Source organism: Schistocerca nitens, unplaced genomic scaffold, assembly GCF_023898315.1.
Source record: "Schistocerca nitens isolate TAMUIC-IGC-003100 unplaced genomic scaffold, iqSchNite1.1 HiC_scaffold_217, whole genome shotgun sequence".
Taxonomy (NCBI): domain Eukaryota; kingdom Metazoa; phylum Arthropoda; class Insecta; order Orthoptera; family Acrididae; genus Schistocerca; species Schistocerca nitens.
The window spans coordinates 1-16774 of record NW_026045758.1 but is presented as its reverse complement, the minus strand read 5'-3'; the positions used below and the strand labels follow the sequence as shown (position 1 = coordinate 16774).

The 16774-nt window shown below is 51.9% G+C and overlaps 27 non-coding genes across 27 annotated transcripts; 7 read left to right on the top strand and 20 right to left on the bottom strand.

Annotated features, from left to right (window-relative positions):
- The first annotated feature begins 478 nt into the window (after positions 1-478).
- Trnag-ucc (transfer RNA glycine (anticodon UCC)) lies at positions 479-550 on the top strand. The gene has a single exon. It is a non-coding gene; the product is annotated as a tRNA-Gly (tRNA).
- A 265-nt stretch (positions 551-815) lies between these two features.
- On the bottom strand, positions 816-897 carry Trnas-aga (transfer RNA serine (anticodon AGA)). The gene has a single exon. It is a non-coding gene; the product is annotated as a tRNA-Ser (tRNA).
- Positions 898-1037: 140 nt separating this feature from the next.
- On the bottom strand, positions 1038-1110 carry Trnak-uuu (transfer RNA lysine (anticodon UUU)). The gene has a single exon. It is a non-coding gene; the product is annotated as a tRNA-Lys (tRNA).
- An 832-nt stretch (positions 1111-1942) lies between these two features.
- On the bottom strand, positions 1943-2015 carry Trnam-cau (transfer RNA methionine (anticodon CAU)). The gene has a single exon. It is a non-coding gene; the product is annotated as a tRNA-Met (tRNA).
- Positions 2016-2989: 974 nt separating this feature from the next.
- Positions 2990-3061, top strand: Trnag-ucc (transfer RNA glycine (anticodon UCC)). The gene has a single exon. It is a non-coding gene; the product is annotated as a tRNA-Gly (tRNA).
- Positions 3062-3326: 265 nt separating this feature from the next.
- Positions 3327-3408, bottom strand: Trnas-aga (transfer RNA serine (anticodon AGA)). The gene has a single exon. It is a non-coding gene; the product is annotated as a tRNA-Ser (tRNA).
- A 140-nt stretch (positions 3409-3548) lies between these two features.
- On the bottom strand, positions 3549-3621 carry Trnak-uuu (transfer RNA lysine (anticodon UUU)). The gene has a single exon. It is a non-coding gene; the product is annotated as a tRNA-Lys (tRNA).
- Positions 3622-4453: 832 nt separating this feature from the next.
- Trnam-cau (transfer RNA methionine (anticodon CAU)) lies at positions 4454-4526 on the bottom strand. The gene has a single exon. It is a non-coding gene; the product is annotated as a tRNA-Met (tRNA).
- Positions 4527-5500: 974 nt separating this feature from the next.
- On the top strand, positions 5501-5572 carry Trnag-ucc (transfer RNA glycine (anticodon UCC)). Its single transcript has one exon. It is a non-coding gene; the product is annotated as a tRNA-Gly (tRNA).
- Positions 5573-5837: 265 nt separating this feature from the next.
- Trnas-aga (transfer RNA serine (anticodon AGA)) lies at positions 5838-5919 on the bottom strand. Its single transcript has one exon. It is a non-coding gene; the product is annotated as a tRNA-Ser (tRNA).
- A 140-nt stretch (positions 5920-6059) lies between these two features.
- Positions 6060-6132, bottom strand: Trnak-uuu (transfer RNA lysine (anticodon UUU)). Its single transcript has one exon. It is a non-coding gene; the product is annotated as a tRNA-Lys (tRNA).
- An 831-nt stretch (positions 6133-6963) lies between these two features.
- Trnam-cau (transfer RNA methionine (anticodon CAU)) lies at positions 6964-7036 on the bottom strand. The gene has a single exon. It is a non-coding gene; the product is annotated as a tRNA-Met (tRNA).
- A 974-nt stretch (positions 7037-8010) lies between these two features.
- Trnag-ucc (transfer RNA glycine (anticodon UCC)) lies at positions 8011-8082 on the top strand. Its single transcript has one exon. It is a non-coding gene; the product is annotated as a tRNA-Gly (tRNA).
- A 265-nt stretch (positions 8083-8347) lies between these two features.
- Positions 8348-8429, bottom strand: Trnas-aga (transfer RNA serine (anticodon AGA)). The gene has a single exon. It is a non-coding gene; the product is annotated as a tRNA-Ser (tRNA).
- Positions 8430-8569: 140 nt separating this feature from the next.
- On the bottom strand, positions 8570-8642 carry Trnak-uuu (transfer RNA lysine (anticodon UUU)). The gene has a single exon. It is a non-coding gene; the product is annotated as a tRNA-Lys (tRNA).
- An 832-nt stretch (positions 8643-9474) lies between these two features.
- Positions 9475-9547, bottom strand: Trnam-cau (transfer RNA methionine (anticodon CAU)). The gene has a single exon. It is a non-coding gene; the product is annotated as a tRNA-Met (tRNA).
- Positions 9548-10521: 974 nt separating this feature from the next.
- Positions 10522-10593, top strand: Trnag-ucc (transfer RNA glycine (anticodon UCC)). The gene has a single exon. It is a non-coding gene; the product is annotated as a tRNA-Gly (tRNA).
- A 265-nt stretch (positions 10594-10858) lies between these two features.
- Trnas-aga (transfer RNA serine (anticodon AGA)) lies at positions 10859-10940 on the bottom strand. The gene has a single exon. It is a non-coding gene; the product is annotated as a tRNA-Ser (tRNA).
- A 139-nt stretch (positions 10941-11079) lies between these two features.
- Positions 11080-11152, bottom strand: Trnak-uuu (transfer RNA lysine (anticodon UUU)). The gene has a single exon. It is a non-coding gene; the product is annotated as a tRNA-Lys (tRNA).
- An 832-nt stretch (positions 11153-11984) lies between these two features.
- Trnam-cau (transfer RNA methionine (anticodon CAU)) lies at positions 11985-12057 on the bottom strand. Its single transcript has one exon. It is a non-coding gene; the product is annotated as a tRNA-Met (tRNA).
- A 974-nt stretch (positions 12058-13031) lies between these two features.
- Positions 13032-13103, top strand: Trnag-ucc (transfer RNA glycine (anticodon UCC)). The gene has a single exon. It is a non-coding gene; the product is annotated as a tRNA-Gly (tRNA).
- A 265-nt stretch (positions 13104-13368) lies between these two features.
- Trnas-aga (transfer RNA serine (anticodon AGA)) lies at positions 13369-13450 on the bottom strand. The gene has a single exon. It is a non-coding gene; the product is annotated as a tRNA-Ser (tRNA).
- A 140-nt stretch (positions 13451-13590) lies between these two features.
- On the bottom strand, positions 13591-13663 carry Trnak-uuu (transfer RNA lysine (anticodon UUU)). Its single transcript has one exon. It is a non-coding gene; the product is annotated as a tRNA-Lys (tRNA).
- Positions 13664-14495: 832 nt separating this feature from the next.
- On the bottom strand, positions 14496-14568 carry Trnam-cau (transfer RNA methionine (anticodon CAU)). The gene has a single exon. It is a non-coding gene; the product is annotated as a tRNA-Met (tRNA).
- A 974-nt stretch (positions 14569-15542) lies between these two features.
- Positions 15543-15614, top strand: Trnag-ucc (transfer RNA glycine (anticodon UCC)). The gene has a single exon. It is a non-coding gene; the product is annotated as a tRNA-Gly (tRNA).
- Positions 15615-15879: 265 nt separating this feature from the next.
- Positions 15880-15961, bottom strand: Trnas-aga (transfer RNA serine (anticodon AGA)). Its single transcript has one exon. It is a non-coding gene; the product is annotated as a tRNA-Ser (tRNA).
- A 140-nt stretch (positions 15962-16101) lies between these two features.
- Positions 16102-16174, bottom strand: Trnak-uuu (transfer RNA lysine (anticodon UUU)). Its single transcript has one exon. It is a non-coding gene; the product is annotated as a tRNA-Lys (tRNA).
- Between the last annotated feature and the right edge of the window lie 600 nt (positions 16175-16774).

The window sequence follows — 16774 nt, the reverse complement described above, 5'->3', positions numbered from 1 at the left end:
TCAAGTTCATCGTTGACTCAGTCTTTTATTACAGAGGGCAGATAACTGTCAGACCGAACACGCTGAGTTATCGTGCCGGCAAACCTTAAGATTATGAGACTTACGCGCTGCTTACTGCACTACTGAGGCACATGCCACTGAACCACCGATGCTCGACAAGCTGCCCGTGCTTCCCGAGCAGTTTTCTGCAGGGAAAGTGGGATTGCCACCCAGCGACGTCGGATGAAACCGAAAAAAGTGCTACACACGCGGAGTCCTCCACTACACTGCCTTAAAACGACCACTCATCACTATCGTGTGAGTAACCTTGCGGCTGCGGCGACTAGTCTCGCCCAAAGACGCAGCGTGCGTGGAGGCGCTACCCGAATGCGTGTGGATGCACCCTCCTAGCTCGTAAAGCGCCTACAGCTACTATCACCGTGGGCCGCTGCTGGCGGGCGGGAAGCCGACACAGCGCGGCGTCGCGAGGAGCGGCTGTGCGGTGGTGGTGTAATGGTGAGCATAGTTGCCTTCCAAGCAGTTGATCCGGGTTCGATTCCCGGCCACCGCAAGTAACGCTAGTTTTTTCGTATATAGTATGTGAGCCGCGTGCTGTTAAATTAACGTTTTTGTCGTCGTTACTCCACGCAGACCATCCTGTAGTATGTCCCGACTTGTCCCGACTTTGCTCGGCTGACGCGAAAGCTGACGCTTGGAATTCGCCCTTATCAAAAGGACAGGCACTATAAACGGCTGTGAGAGGCGAGGTACCAAAACGACAGGCAAACTGCGAAATTTTCTGCTCCTTCTTCTTAAACAAAAAAAGAAAAAACGGACGCAGTCGGTAGGACTCGAACCTACGCTCCCAGAGGGAATCTGATTTCTAGTCAGACGCCTTAACCACTCGGCCACGACTGCTCGTAACTGAAGAGTCCCTCGAATCGTGAAAAATCAAACCCGTCTGCGCAGAATTTTGACAGGAAACGAACTCCGTGCACTGATTACGGCAGGGCTACCATCGCTACGAGACGAGCCATTACGGAAACGTTAAAAATCTTCGCCCGGACAGGGACTCGAACCCTGGACCCTTAGGTTAAAAGCCTAATGCTCTACCGACTGAGCTATCCGGGCTCACGCTTCTTGCGGATGGAGCGGCTGCAAGCAACGTGAATAACTGGAACGCGTGTGTAGGCGTACTACGGTAATATCTGGCTTCTGGCGCAACTGGCGACTTCACCGACTTCCCACTGACGCTGGTAGCAGCCCAACAGCTGACCAGCGCCTCCTCTCCCTTTACCCCGGTGCTGACAGTAATTGCATCATGTGCCTGTTTTCCCCGATTACATTCGGTTGAAGCTCCGCAAGGAGGGCGAAAAACGAACGTTGGAAGGCCAAAACATGGAGCGTTGGGTGCGTAAAAACTTCCGTTCCGGTACCGGGAATCGAACCCGGGCCTCCTGGGTGAAAGCCAGGTATCCTAGCCACTTTTTTTTTTTTTTTTTAAATCTCATTTTGTTCGTTTTCGTTCGTTGTATCTGCTCTGGGAGGACGTCGAAAGACACCCGTTCCAGTTCGTTGTTGATCCATTAACTCAGTTTTTTTTAATTACAGAGGGCAGCTAACCCTCTGACCGAGCGCGCTGAGCTACCGTGCCGGCGCCACTAGACCACACCGGATTTGCGCTATGACGTGAGGTTCACTCCGTTTCCTCTCGTATTTCGTGCTGAACCTGGACTCACTGCTGTTCTCTGTTTGCCAGCATATTTGCTCACAGCTCGAAATTGACTATTCGTTATTTTACTCATAACAGGTTAAGAGAAAGATCAAAGTTGTACGTTGTCATAATTGGAAATAAACATTTTGACGCTGAGCGTAGACTCCTTGTGGATAACGAATGACAATTAAGTTCGTTCCCTAGCAACAGCAACACCGTTAATTCAGCCGTGATGTACAGCAAATTAAATGCCCCGGGTGAGGATCGAACTCACGACCTTAAGATTATGAGACTTACGCGCTACCTACTGCGCTACCGAGGCACGTTGCGAGCAACGTTCCAGGAAACTTGGTAAGTCTCGCATATTAGAGATAGAGAGTTTGCGCGCTCTGAAGAATCTGTTGTGTTGCTACACGTGCTTTCCCGACTTGCTAGATTAAACTGCTGCCGCAGCTTTTTCAACGGAACGCAGCACTGCCTGAGGTTACAGTCCATCGCCCTTGCGGCGCCTGAACACAGCGGCCTGTTGGGCCAGGCCGACGTTACAGCTCAGAAATAGCACGCGACCGTCCAAGTACGGTCTCTTGCGTGCTGCGTGTTTGGTTCTTCTCACAGCGAATCCTGCTATACATTCCTGAGGCTGACGGAGCTCAAGCGAGGAATCGGTGCGGCAGCATTATAGCGATAACAGCAGAACGATACATCGGCCGGGAATCGAACCCGGGCCGCCCGCGTGCTAAGCGAGCATTCTACCACTTTTTTTTTCTTCTCATTTCGTTCGTTGCATTTGTTGGGGGCGGACGTCCGATGACGCCCGTTCAAGTTCATCGTTGACTCAGTCTTTTATTACAGAGGGCAGATAACTGTCAGACCGAACACGCTGAGTTATCGTGCCGGCAAACCTTAAGATTATGAGACTTACGCGCTGCTTACTGCACTACTGAGGCACATGCCACTGAACCACCGATGCTCGACAAGCTGCCCGTGCTTCCCGAGCAGTTTTCTGCAGGGAAAGTGGGATTGCCACCCAGCGACGTCGGATGAAACCGAAAAAAGTGCTACACACGCGGAGTCCTCCACTACACTGCCTTAAAACGACCACTCATCACTATCGTGTGAGTAACCTTGCGGCTGCGGCGACTAGTCTCGCCCAAAGACGCAGCGTGCGTGGAGGCGCTACCCGAATGCGTGTGGATGCACCCTCCTAGCTCGTAAAGCGCCTACAGCTACTATCACCGTGGGCCGCTGCTGGCGGGCGGGAAGCCGACACAGCGCGGCGTCGCGAGGAGCGGCTGTGCGGTGGTGGTGTAATGGTGAGCATAGTTGCCTTCCAAGCAGTTGATCCGGGTTCGATTCCCGGCCACCGCAAGTAACGCTAGTTTTTTCGTATATAGTATGTGAGCCGCGTGCTGTTAAATTAACGTTTTTGTCGTCGTTACTCCACGCAGACCATCCTGTAGTATGTCCCGACTTGTCCCGACTTTGCTCGGCTGACGCGAAAGCTGACGCTTGGAATTCGCCCTTATCAAAAGGACAGGCACTATAAACGGCTGTGAGAGGCGAGGTACCAAAACGACAGGCAAACTGCGAAATTTTCTGCTCCTTCTTCTTAAACAAAAAAAGAAAAAACGGACGCAGTCGGTAGGACTCGAACCTACGCTCCCAGAGGGAATCTGATTTCTAGTCAGACGCCTTAACCACTCGGCCACGACTGCTCGTAACTGAAGAGTCCCTCGAATCGTGAAAAATCAAACCCGTCTGCGCAGAATTTTGACAGGAAACGAACTCCGTGCACTGATTACGGCAGGGCTACCATCGCTACGAGACGAGCCATTACGGAAACGTTAAAAATCTTCGCCCGGACAGGGACTCGAACCCTGGACCCTTAGGTTAAAAGCCTAATGCTCTACCGACTGAGCTATCCGGGCTCACGCTTCTTGCGGATGGAGCGGCTGCAAGCAACGTGAATAACTGGAACGCGTGTGTAGGCGTACTACGGTAATATCTGGCTTCTGGCGCAACTGGCGACTTCACCGACTTCCCACTGACGCTGGTAGCAGCCCAACAGCTGACCAGCGCCTCCTCTCCCTTTACCCCGGTGCTGACAGTAATTGCATCATGTGCCTGTTTTCCCCGATTACATTCGGTTGAAGCTCCGCAAGGAGGGCGAAAAACGAACGTTGGAAGGCCAAAACATGGAGCGTTGGGTGCGTAAAAACTTCCGTTCCGGTACCGGGAATCGAACCCGGGCCTCCTGGGTGAAAGCCAGGTATCCTAGCCACTTTTTTTTTTTTTTTTAAATCTCATTTTGTTCGTTTTCGTTCGTTGTATCTGCTCTGGGAGGACGTCGAAAGACACCCGTTCCAGTTCGTTGTTGATCCATTAACTCAGTTTTTTTTTAATTACAGAGGGCAGCTAACCCTCTGACCGAGCGCGCTGAGCTACCGTGCCGGCGCCACTAGACCACACCGGATTTGCGCTATGACGTGAGGTTCACTCCGTTTCCTCTCGTATTTCGTGCTGAACCTGGACTCACTGCTGTTCTCTGTTTGCCAGCATATTTGCGCACAGCTCGAAATTGACTATTCGTTATTTTACTCATAACAGGTTAAGAGAAAGATCAAAGTTGTACGTTGTCATAATTGGAAATAAAAATTTTGACGCTGAGCGTAGACTCCTTGTGGATAACGAATGACAATTAAGTTCGTTCCCTAGCAACAGCAACACCGTTAATTCAGCCGTGATGTACAGCAAATTAAATGCCCCGGGTGAGGATCGAACTCACGACCTTAAGATTATGAGACTTACGCGCTACCTACTGCGCTACCGAGGCACGTTGCGAGCAACGTTCCAGGAAACTTGGTAAGTCTCGCATATTAGAGATAGAGAGTTTGCGCGCTCTGAAGAATCTGTTGTGTTGCTACACGTGCTTTCCCGACTTGCTAGATTAAACTGCTGCCGCAGCTTTTTCAACGGAACGCAGCACTGCCTGAGGTTACAGTCCATCGCCCTTGCGGCGCCTGAACACAGCGGCCTGTTGGGCCAGGCCGACGTTACAGCTCAGAAATAGCACGCGACCGTCCAAGTACGGTCTCTTGCGTGCTGCGTGTTTGGTTCTTCTCACAGCGAATCCTGCTATACATTCCTGAGGCTGACGGAGCTCAAGCGAGGAATCGGTGCGGCAGCATTATAGCGATAACAGCAGAACGATACATCGGCCGGGAATCGAACCCGGGCCGCCCGCGTGCTAAGCGAGCATTCTACCACTTTTTTTTTCTTCTCATTTCGTTCGTTGCATTTGTTGGGGGCGGACGTCCGATGACGCCCGTTCAAGTTCATCGTTGACTCAGTCTTTTATTACAGAGGGCAGATAACTGTCAGACCGAACACGCTGAGTTATCGTGCCGGCAAACCTTAAGATTATGAGACTTACGCGCTGCTTACTGCACTACTGAGGCACATGCCACTGAACCACCGATGCTCGACAAGCTGCCCGTGCTTCCCGAGCAGTTTTCTGCAGGGAAAGTGGGATTGCCACCCAGCGACGTCGGATGAAACCGAAAAAAGTGCTACACACGCGGAGTCCTCCACTACACTGCCTTAAAACGACCACTCATCACTATCGTGTGAGTAACCTTGCGGCTGCGGCGACTAGTCTCGCCCAAAGACGCAGCGTGCGTGGAGGCGCTACCCGAATGCGTGTGGATGCACCCTCCTAGCTCGTAAAGCGCCTACAGCTACTATCACCGTGGGCCGCTGCTGGCGGGCGGGAAGCCGACACAGCGCGGCGTCGCGAGGAGCGGCTGTGCGGTGGTGGTGTAATGGTGAGCATAGTTGCCTTCCAAGCAGTTGATCCGGGTTCGATTCCCGGCCACCGCAAGTAACGCTAGTTTTTTCGTATATAGTATGTGAGCCGCGTGCTGTTAAATTAACGTTTTTGTCGTCGTTACTCCACGCAGACCATCCTGTAGTATGTCCCGACTTGCCCCGACTTTGCTCGGCTGACGCGAAAGCTGACGCTTGGAATTCGCCCTTATCAAAAGGACAGGCACTATAAACGGCTGTGAGAGGCGAGGTACCAAAACGACAGGCAAACTGCGAAATTTTCTGCTCCTTCTTCTTAAACAAAAAAAGAAAAAACGGACGCAGTCGGTAGGACTCGAACCTACGCTCCCAGAGGGAATCTGATTTCTAGTCAGACGCCTTAACCACTCGGCCACGACTGCTCGTAACTGAAGAGTCCCTCGAATCGTGAAAAATCAAACCCGTCTGCGCAGAATTTTGACAGGAAACGAACTCCGTGCACTGATTACGGCAGGGCTACCATCGCTACGAGACGAGCCATTACGGAAACGTTAAAAATCTTCGCCCGGACAGGGACTCGAACCCTGGACCCTTAGGTTAAAAGCCTAATGCTCTACCGACTGAGCTATCCGGGCTCACGCTTCTTGCGGATGGAGCGGCTGCAAGCAACGTGAATAACTGGAACGCGTGTGTAGGCGTACTACGGTAATATCTGGCTTCTGGCGCAACTGGCGACTTCACCGACTTCCCACTGACGCTGGTAGCAGCCCAACAGCTGACCAGCGCCTCCTCTCCCTTTACCCCGGTGCTGACAGTAATTGCATCATGTGCCTGTTTTCCCCGATTACATTCGGTTGAAGCTCCGCAAGGAGGGCGAAAAACGAACGTTGGAAGGCCAAAACATGGAGCGTTGGGTGCGTAAAAACTTCCGTTCCGGTACCGGGAATCGAACCCGGGCCTCCTGGGTGAAAGCCAGGTATCCTAGCCACTTTTTTTTTTTTTTTAAATCTCATTTTGTTCGTTTTCGTTCGTTGTATCTGCTCTGGGAGGACGTCGAAAGACACCCGTTCCAGTTCGTTGTTGATCCATTAACTCAGTTTTTTTTTAATTACAGAGGGCAGCTAACCCTCTGACCGAGCGCGCTGAGCTACCGTGCCGGCGCCACTAGACCACACCGGATTTGCGCTATGACGTGAGGTTCACTCCGTTTCCTCTCGTATTTCGTGCTGAACCTGGACTCACTGCTGTTCTCTGTTTGCCAGCATATTTGCGCACAGCTCGAAATTGACTATTCGTTATTTTACTCATAACAGGTTAAGAGAAAGATCAAAGTTGTACGTTGTCATAATTGGAAATAAACATTTTGACGCTGAGCGTAGACTCCTTGTGGATAACGAATGACAATTAAGTTCGTTCCCTAGCAACAGCAACACCGTTAATTCAGCCGTGATGTACAGCAAATTAAATGCCCCGGGTGAGGATCGAACTCACGACCTTAAGATTATGAGACTTACGCGCTACCTACTGCGCTACCGAGGCACGTTGCGAGCAACGTTCCAGGAAACTTGGTAAGTCTCGCATATTAGAGATAGAGAGTTTGCGCGCTCTGAAGAATCTGTTGTGTTGCTACACGTGCTTTCCCGACTTGCTAGATTAAACTGCTGCCGCAGCTTTTTCAACGGAACGCAGCACTGCCTGAGGTTACAGTCCATCGCCCTTGCGGCGCCTGAACACAGCGGCCTGTTGGGCCAGGCCGACGTTACAGCTCAGAAATAGCACGCGACCGTCCAAGTACGGTCTCTTGCGTGCTGCGTGTTTGGTTCTTCTCACAGCGAATCCTGCTATACATTCCTGAGGCTGACGGAGCTCAAGCGAGGAATCGGTGCGGCAGCATTATAGCGATAACAGCAGAACGATACATCGGCCGGGAATCGAACCCGGGCCGCCCGCGTGCTAAGCGAGCATTCTACCACTTTTTTTTTCTTCTCATTTCGTTCGTTGCATTTGTTGGGGGCGGACGTCCGATGACGCCCGTTCAAGTTCATCGTTGACTCAGTCTTTTATTACAGAGGGCAGATAACTGTCAGACCGAACACGCTGAGTTATCGTGCCGGCAAACCTTAAGATTATGAGACTTACGCGCTGCTTACTGCACTACTGAGGCACATGCCACTGAACCACCGATGCTCGACAAGCTGCCCGTGCTTCCCGAGCAGTTTTCTGCAGGGAAAGTGGGATTGCCACCCAGCGACGTCGGATGAAACCGAAAAAAGTGCTACACACGCGGAGTCCTCCACTACACTGCCTTAAAACGACCACTCATCACTATCGTGTGAGTAACCTTGCGGCTGCGGCGACTAGTCTCGCCCAAAGACGCAGCGTGCGTGGAGGCGCTACCCGAATGCGTGTGGATGCACCCTCCTAGCTCGTAAAGCGCCTACAGCTACTATCACCGTGGGCCGCTGCTGGCGGGCGGGAAGCCGACACAGCGCGGCGTCGCGAGGAGCGGCTGTGCGGTGGTGGTGTAATGGTGAGCATAGTTGCCTTCCAAGCAGTTGATCCGGGTTCGATTCCCGGCCACCGCAAGTAACGCTAGTTTTTTCGTATATAGTATGTGAGCCGCGTGCTGTTAAATTAACGTTTTTGTCGTCGTTACTCCACGCAGACCATCCTGTAGTATGTCCCGACTTGTCCCGACTTTGCTCGGCTGACGCGAAAGCTGACGCTTGGAATTCGCCCTTATCAAAAGGACAGGCACTATAAACGGCTGTGAGAGGCGAGGTACCAAAACGACAGGCAAACTGCGAAATTTTCTGCTCCTTCTTCTTAAACAAAAAAAGAAAAAACGGACGCAGTCGGTAGGACTCGAACCTACGCTCCCAGAGGGAATCTGATTTCTAGTCAGACGCCTTAACCACTCGGCCACGACTGCTCGTAACTGAAGAGTCCCTCGAATCGTGAAAAATCAAACCCGTCTGCGCAGAATTTTGACAGGAAACGAACTCCGTGCACTGATTACGGCAGGGCTACCATCGCTACGAGACGAGCCATTACGGAAACGTTAAAAATCTTCGCCCGGACAGGGACTCGAACCCTGGACCCTTAGGTTAAAAGCCTAATGCTCTACCGACTGAGCTATCCGGGCTCACGCTTCTTGCGGATGGAGCGGCTGCAAGCAACGTGAATAACTGGAACGCGTGTGTAGGCGTACTACGGTAATATCTGGCTTCTGGCGCAACTGGCGACTTCACCGACTTCCCACTGACGCTGGTAGCAGCCCAACAGCTGACCAGCGCCTCCTCTCCCTTTACCCCGGTGCTGACAGTAATTGCATCATGTGCCTGTTTTCCCCGATTACATTCGGTTGAAGCTCCGCAAGGAGGGCGAAAAACGAACGTTGGAAGGCCAAAACATGGAGCGTTGGGTGCGTAAAAACTTCCGTTCCGGTACCGGGAATCGAACCCGGGCCTCCTGGGTGAAAGCCAGGTATCCTAGCCACTTTTTTTTTTTTTTTTAAATCTCATTTTGTTCGTTTTCGTTCGTTGTATCTGCTCTGGGAGGACGTCGAAAGACACCCGTTCCAGTTCGTTGTTGATCCATTAACTCAGTTTTTTTTTAATTACAGAGGGCAGCTAACCCTCTGACCGAGCGCGCTGAGCTACCGTGCCGGCGCCACTAGACCACACCGGATTTGCGCTATGACGTGAGGTTCACTCCGTTTCCTCTCGTATTTCGTGCTGAACCTGGACTCACTGCTGTTCTCTGTTTGCCAGCATATTTGCGCACAGCTCGAAATTGACTATTCGTTATTTTACTCATAACAGGTTAAGAGAAAGATCAAAGTTGTACGTTGTCATAATTGGAAATAAACATTTTGACGCTGAGCGTAGACTCCTTGTGGATAACGAATGACAATTAAGTTCGTTCCCTAGCAACAGCAACACCGTTAATTCAGCCGTGATGTACAGCAAATTAAATGCCCCGGGTGAGGATCGAACTCACGACCTTAAGATTATGAGACTTACGCGCTACCTACTGCGCTACCGAGGCACGTTGCGAGCAACGTTCCAGGAAACTTGGTAAGTCTCGCATATTAGAGATAGAGAGTTTGCGCGCTCTGAAGAATCTGTTGTGTTGCTACACGTGCTTTCCCGACTTGCTAGATTAAACTGCTGCCGCAGCTTTTTCAACGGAACGCAGCACTGCCTGAGGTTACAGTCCATCGCCCTTGCGGCGCCTGAACACAGCGGCCTGTTGGGCCAGGCCGACGTTACAGCTCAGAAATAGCACGCGACCGTCCAAGTACGGTCTCTTGCGTGCTGCGTGTTTGGTTCTTCTCACAGCGAATCCTGCTATACATTCCTGAGGCTGACGGAGCTCAAGCGAGGAATCGGTGCGGCAGCATTATAGCGATAACAGCAGAACGATACATCGGCCGGGAATCGAACCCGGGCCGCCCGCGTGCTAAGCGAGCATTCTACCACTTTTTTTTTCTTCTCATTTCGTTCGTTGCATTTGTTGGGGGCGGACGTCCGATGACGCCCGTTCAAGTTCATCGTTGACTCAGTCTTTTATTACAGAGGGCAGATAACTGTCAGACCGAACACGCTGAGTTATCGTGCCGGCAAACCTTAAGATTATGAGACTTACGCGCTGCTTACTGCACTACTGAGGCACATGCCACTGAACCACCGATGCTCGACAAGCTGCCCGTGCTTCCCGAGCAGTTTTCTGCAGGGAAAGTGGGATTGCCACCCAGCGACGTCGGATGAAACCGAAAAAAGTGCTACACACGCGGAGTCCTCCACTACACTGCCTTAAAACGACCACTCATCACTATCGTGTGAGTAACCTTGCGGCTGCGGCGACTAGTCTCGCCCAAAGACGCAGCGTGCGTGGAGGCGCTACCCGAATGCGTGTGGATGCACCCTCCTAGCTCGTAAAGCGCCTACAGCTACTATCACCGTGGGCCGCTGCTGGCGGGCGGGAAGCCGACACAGCGCGGCGTCGCGAGGAGCGGCTGTGCGGTGGTGGTGTAATGGTGAGCATAGTTGCCTTCCAAGCAGTTGATCCGGGTTCGATTCCCGGCCACCGCAAGTAACGCTAGTTTTTTCGTATATAGTATGTGAGCCGCGTGCTGTTAAATTAACGTTTTTGTCGTCGTTACTCCACGCAGACCATCCTGTAGTATGTCCCGACTTGTCCCGACTTTGCTCGGCTGACGCGAAAGCTGACGCTTGGAATTCGCCCTTATCAAAAGGACAGGCACTATAAACGGCTGTGAGAGGCGAGGTACCAAAACGACAGGCAAACTGCGAAATTTTCTGCTCCTTCTTCTTAAACAAAAAAAGAAAAAACGGACGCAGTCGGTAGGACTCGAACCTACGCTCCCAGAGGGAATCTGATTTCTAGTCAGACGCCTTAACCACTCGGCCACGACTGCTCGTAACTGAAGAGTCCCTCGAATCGTGAAAATCAAACCCGTCTGCGCAGAATTTTGACAGGAAACGAACTCCGTGCACTGATTACGGCAGGGCTACCATCGCTACGAGACGAGCCATTACGGAAACGTTAAAAATCTTCGCCCGGACAGGGACTCGAACCCTGGACCCTTAGGTTAAAAGCCTAATGCTCTACCGACTGAGCTATCCGGGCTCACGCTTCTTGCGGATGGAGCGGCTGCAAGCAACGTGAATAACTGGAACGCGTGTGTAGGCGTACTACGGTAATATCTGGCTTCTGGCGCAACTGGCGACTTCACCGACTTCCCACTGACGCTGGTAGCAGCCCAACAGCTGACCAGCGCCTCCTCTCCCTTTACCCCGGTGCTGACAGTAATTGCATCATGTGCCTGTTTTCCCCGATTACATTCGGTTGAAGCTCCGCAAGGAGGGCGAAAAACGAACGTTGGAAGGCCAAAACATGGAGCGTTGGGTGCGTAAAAACTTCCGTTCCGGTACCGGGAATCGAACCCGGGCCTCCTGGGTGAAAGCCAGGTATCCTAGCCACTTTTTTTTTTTTTTTTAAATCTCATTTTGTTCGTTTTCGTTCGTTGTATCTGCTCTGGGAGGACGTCGAAAGACACCCGTTCCAGTTCGTTGTTGATCCATTAACTCAGTTTTTTTTTAATTACAGAGGGCAGCTAACCCTCTGACCGAGCGCGCTGAGCTACCGTGCCGGCGCCACTAGACCACACCGGATTTGCGCTATGACGTGAGGTTCACTCCGTTTCCTCTCGTATTTCGTGCTGAACCTGGACTCACTGCTGTTCTCTGTTTGCCAGCATATTTGCGCACAGCTCGAAATTGACTATTCGTTATTTTACTCATAACAGGTTAAGAGAAAGATCAAAGTTGTACGTTGTCATAATTGGAAATAAAAATTTTGACGCTGAGCGTAGACTCCTTGTGGATAACGAATGACAATTAAGTTCGTTCCCTAGCAACAGCAACACCGTTAATTCAGCCGTGATGTACAGCAAATTAAATGCCCCGGGTGAGGATCGAACTCACGACCTTAAGATTATGAGACTTACGCGCTACCTACTGCGCTACCGAGGCACGTTGCGAGCAACGTTCCAGGAAACTTGGTAAGTCTCGCATATTAGAGATAGAGAGTTTGCGCGCTCTGAAGAATCTGTTGTGTTGCTACACGTGCTTTCCCGACTTGCTAGATTAAACTGCTGCCGCAGCTTTTTCAACGGAACGCAGCACTGCCTGAGGTTACAGTCCATCGCCCTTGCGGCGCCTGAACACAGCGGCCTGTTGGGCCAGGCCGACGTTACAGCTCAGAAATAGCACGCGACCGTCCAAGTACGGTCTCTTGCGTGCTGCGTGTTTGGTTCTTCTCACAGCGAATCCTGCTATACATTCCTGAGGCTGACGGAGCTCAAGCGAGGAATCGGTGCGGCAGCATTATAGCGATAACAGCAGAACGATACATCGGCCGGGAATCGAACCCGGGCCGCCCGCGTGCTAAGCGAGCATTCTACCACTTTTTTTTTCTTCTCATTTCGTTCGTTGCATTTGTTGGGGGCGGACGTCCGATGACGCCCGTTCAAGTTCATCGTTGACTCAGTCTTTTATTACAGAGGGCAGATAACTGTCAGACCGAACACGCTGAGTTATCGTGCCGGCAAACCTTAAGATTATGAGACTTACGCGCTGCTTACTGCACTACTGAGGCACATGCCACTGAACCACCGATGCTCGACAAGCTGCCCGTGCTTCCCGAGCAGTTTTCTGCAGGGAAAGTGGGATTGCCACCCAGCGACGTCGGATGAAACCGAAAAAAGTGCTACACACGCGGAGTCCTCCACTACACTGCCTTAAAACGACCACTCATCACTATCGTGTGAGTAACCTTGCGGCTGCGGCGACTAGTCTCGCCCAAAGACGCAGCGTGCGTGGAGGCGCTACCCGAATGCGTGTGGATGCACCCTCCTAGCTCGTAAAGCGCCTACAGCTACTATCACCGTGGGCCGCTGCTGGCGGGCGGGAAGCCGACACAGCGCGGCGTCGCGAGGAGCGGCTGTGCGGTGGTGGTGTAATGGTGAGCATAGTTGCCTTCCAAGCAGTTGATCCGGGTTCGATTCCCGGCCACCGCAAGTAACGCTAGTTTTTTCGTATATAGTATGTGAGCCGCGTGCTGTTAAATTAACGTTTTTGTCGTCGTTACTCCACGCAGACCATCCTGTAGTATGTCCCGACTTGTCCCGACTTTGCTCGGCTGACGCGAAAGCTGACGCTTGGAATTCGCCCTTATCAAAAGGACAGGCACTATAAACGGCTGTGAGAGGCGAGGTACCAAAACGACAGGCAAACTGCGAAATTTTCTGCTCCTTCTTCTTAAACAAAAAAAGAAAAAACGGACGCAGTCGGTAGGACTCGAACCTACGCTCCCAGAGGGAATCTGATTTCTAGTCAGACGCCTTAACCACTCGGCCACGACTGCTCGTAACTGAAGAGTCCCTCGAATCGTGAAAAATCAAACCCGTCTGCGCAGAATTTTGACAGGAAACGAACTCCGTGCACTGATTACGGCAGGGCTACCATCGCTACGAGACGAGCCATTACGGAAACGTTAAAAATCTTCGCCCGGACAGGGACTCGAACCCTGGACCCTTAGGTTAAAAGCCTAATGCTCTACCGACTGAGCTATCCGGGCTCACGCTTCTTGCGGATGGAGCGGCTGCAAGCAACGTGAATAACTGGAACGCGTGTGTAGGCGTACTACGGTAATATCTGGCTTCTGGCGCAACTGGCGACTTCACCGACTTCCCACTGACGCTGGTAGCAGCCCAACAGCTGACCAGCGCCTCCTCTCCCTTTACCCCGGTGCTGACAGTAATTGCATCATGTGCCTGTTTTCCCCGATTACATTCGGTTGAAGCTCCGCAAGGAGGGCGAAAAACGAACGTTGGAAGGCCAAAACATGGAGCGTTGGGTGCGTAAAAACTTCCGTTCCGGTACCGGGAATCGAACCCGGGCCTCCTGGGTGAAAGCCAGGTATCCTAGCCACTTTTTTTTTTTTTTTTAAATCTCATTTTGTTCGTTTTCGTTCGTTGTATCTGCTCTGGGAGGACGTCGAAAGACACCCGTTCCAGTTCGTTGTTGATCCATTAACTCAGTTTTTTTTTAATTACAGAGGGCAGCTAACCCTCTGACCGAGCGCGCTGAGCTACCGTGCCGGCGCCACTAGACCACACCGGATTTGCGCTATGACGTGAGGTTCACTCCGTTTCCTCTCGTATTTCGTGCTGAACCTGGACTCACTGCTGTTCTCTGTTTGCCAGCATATTTGCGCACAGCTCGAAATTGACTATTCGTTATTTTACTCATAACAGGTTAAGAGAAAGATCAAAGTTGTACGTTGTCATAATTGGAAATAAACATTTTGACGCTGAGCGTAGACTCCTTGTGGATAACGAATGACAATTAAGTTCGTTCCCTAGCAACAGCAACACCGTTAATTCAGCCGTGATGTACAGCAAATTAAATGCCCCGGGTGAGGATCGAACTCACGACCTTAAGATTATGAGACTTACGCGCTACCTACTGCGCTACCGAGGCACGTTGCGAGCAACGTTCCAGGAAACTTGGTAAGTCTCGCATATTAGAGATAGAGAGTTTGCGCGCTCTGAAGAATCTGTTGTGTTGCTACACGTGCTTTCCCGACTTGCTAGATTAAACTGCTGCCGCAGCTTTTTCAACGGAACGCAGCACTGCCTGAGGTTACAGTCCATCGCCCTTGCGGCGCCTGAACACAGCGGCCTGTTGGGCCAGGCCGACGTTACAGCTCAGAAATAGCACGCGACCGTCCAAGTACGGTCTCTTGCGTGCTGCGTGTTTGGTTCTTCTCACAGCGAATCCTGCTATACATTCCTGAGGCTGACGGAGCTCAAGCGAGGAATCGGTGCGGCAGCATTATAGCGATAACAGCAGAACGATACATCGGCCGGGAATCGAACCCGGGCCGCCCGCGTGCTAAGCGAGCATTCTACCACTTTTTTTTTCTTCTCATTTCGTTCGTTGCATTTGTTGGGGGCGGACGTCCGATGACGCCCGTTCAAGTTCATCGTTGACTCAGTCTTTTATTACAGAGGGCAGATAACTGTCAGACCGAACACGCTGAGTTATCGTGCCGGCAAACCTTAAGATTATGAGACTTACGCGCTGCTTACTGCACTACTGAGGCACATGCCACTGAACCACCGATGCTCGACAAGCTGCCCGTGCTTCCCGAGCAGTTTTCTGCAGGGAAAGTGGGATTGCCACCCAGCGACGTCGGATGAAACCGAAAAAAGTGCTACACACGCGGAGTCCTCCACTACACTGCCTTAAAACGACCACTCATCACTATCGTGTGAGTAACCTTGCGGCTGCGGCGACTAGTCTCGCCCAAAGACGCAGCGTGCGTGGAGGCGCTACCCGAATGCGTGTGGATGCACCCTCCTAGCTCGTAAAGCGCCTACAGCTACTATCACCGTGGGCCGCTGCTGGCGGGCGGGAAGCCGACACAGCGCGGCGTCGCGAGGAGCGGCTGTGCGGTGGTGGTGTAATGGTGAGCATAGTTGCCTTCCAAGCAGTTGATCCGGGTTCGATTCCCGGCCACCGCAAGTAACGCTAGTTTTTTCGTATATAGTATGTGAGCCGCGTGCTGTTAAATTAACGTTTTTGTCGTCGTTACTCCACGCAGACCATCCTGTAGTATGTCCCGACTTGTCCCGACTTTGCTCGGCTGACGCGAAAGCTGACGCTTGGAATTCGCCCTTATCAAAAGGACAGGCACTATAAACGGCTGTGAGAGGCGAGGTACCAAAACGACAGGCAAACTGCGAAATTTTCTGCTCCTTCTTCTTAAACAAAAAAAGAAAAAACGGACGCAGTCGGTAGGACTCGAACCTACGCTCCCAGAGGGAATCTGATTTCTAGTCAGACGCCTTAACCACTCGGCCACGACTGCTCGTAACTGAAGAGTCCCTCGAATCGTGAAAAATCAAACCCGTCTGCGCAGAATTTTGACAGGAAACGAACTCCGTGCACTGATTACGGCAGGGCTACCATCGCTACGAGACGAGCCATTACGGAAACGTTAAAAATCTTCGCCCGGACAGGGACTCGAACCCTGGACCCTTAGGTTAAAAGCCTAATGCTCTACCGACTGAGCTATCCGGGCTCACGCTTCTTGCGGATGGAGCGGCTGCAAGCAACGTGAATAACTGGAACGCGTGTGTAGGCGTACTACGGTAATATCTGGCTTCTGGCGCAACTGGCGACTTCACCGACTTCCCACTGACGCTGGTAGCAGCCCAACAGCTGACCAGCGCCTCCTCTCCCTTTACCCCGGTGCTGACAGTAATTGCATCATGTGCCTGTTTTCCCCGATTACATTCGGTTGAAGCTCCGCAAGGAGGGCGAAAAACGAACGTTGGAAGGCCAAAACATGGAGCGTTGGGTGCGTAAAAACTTCCGTTCCGGTACCGGGAATCGAACCCGGGCCTCCTGGGTGAAAGCCAGGTATCCTAGCCACTTTTTTTTTTTTTTTTAAATCTCATTTTGTTCGTTTTCGTTCGTTGTATCTGCTCTGGGAGGACGTCGAAAGACACCCGTTCCAGTTCGTTGTTGATCCATTAACTCAGTTTTTTTTTAATTACAGAGGGCAGCTAACCCTCTGACCGAGCGCGCTGAGCTACCGTGCCGGCGCCACTAGACCACACCGGATTTGCGCTATGACGTGAGGTTCACTCCGTTTCCTCTCGTATTTCGTGCTGAACCT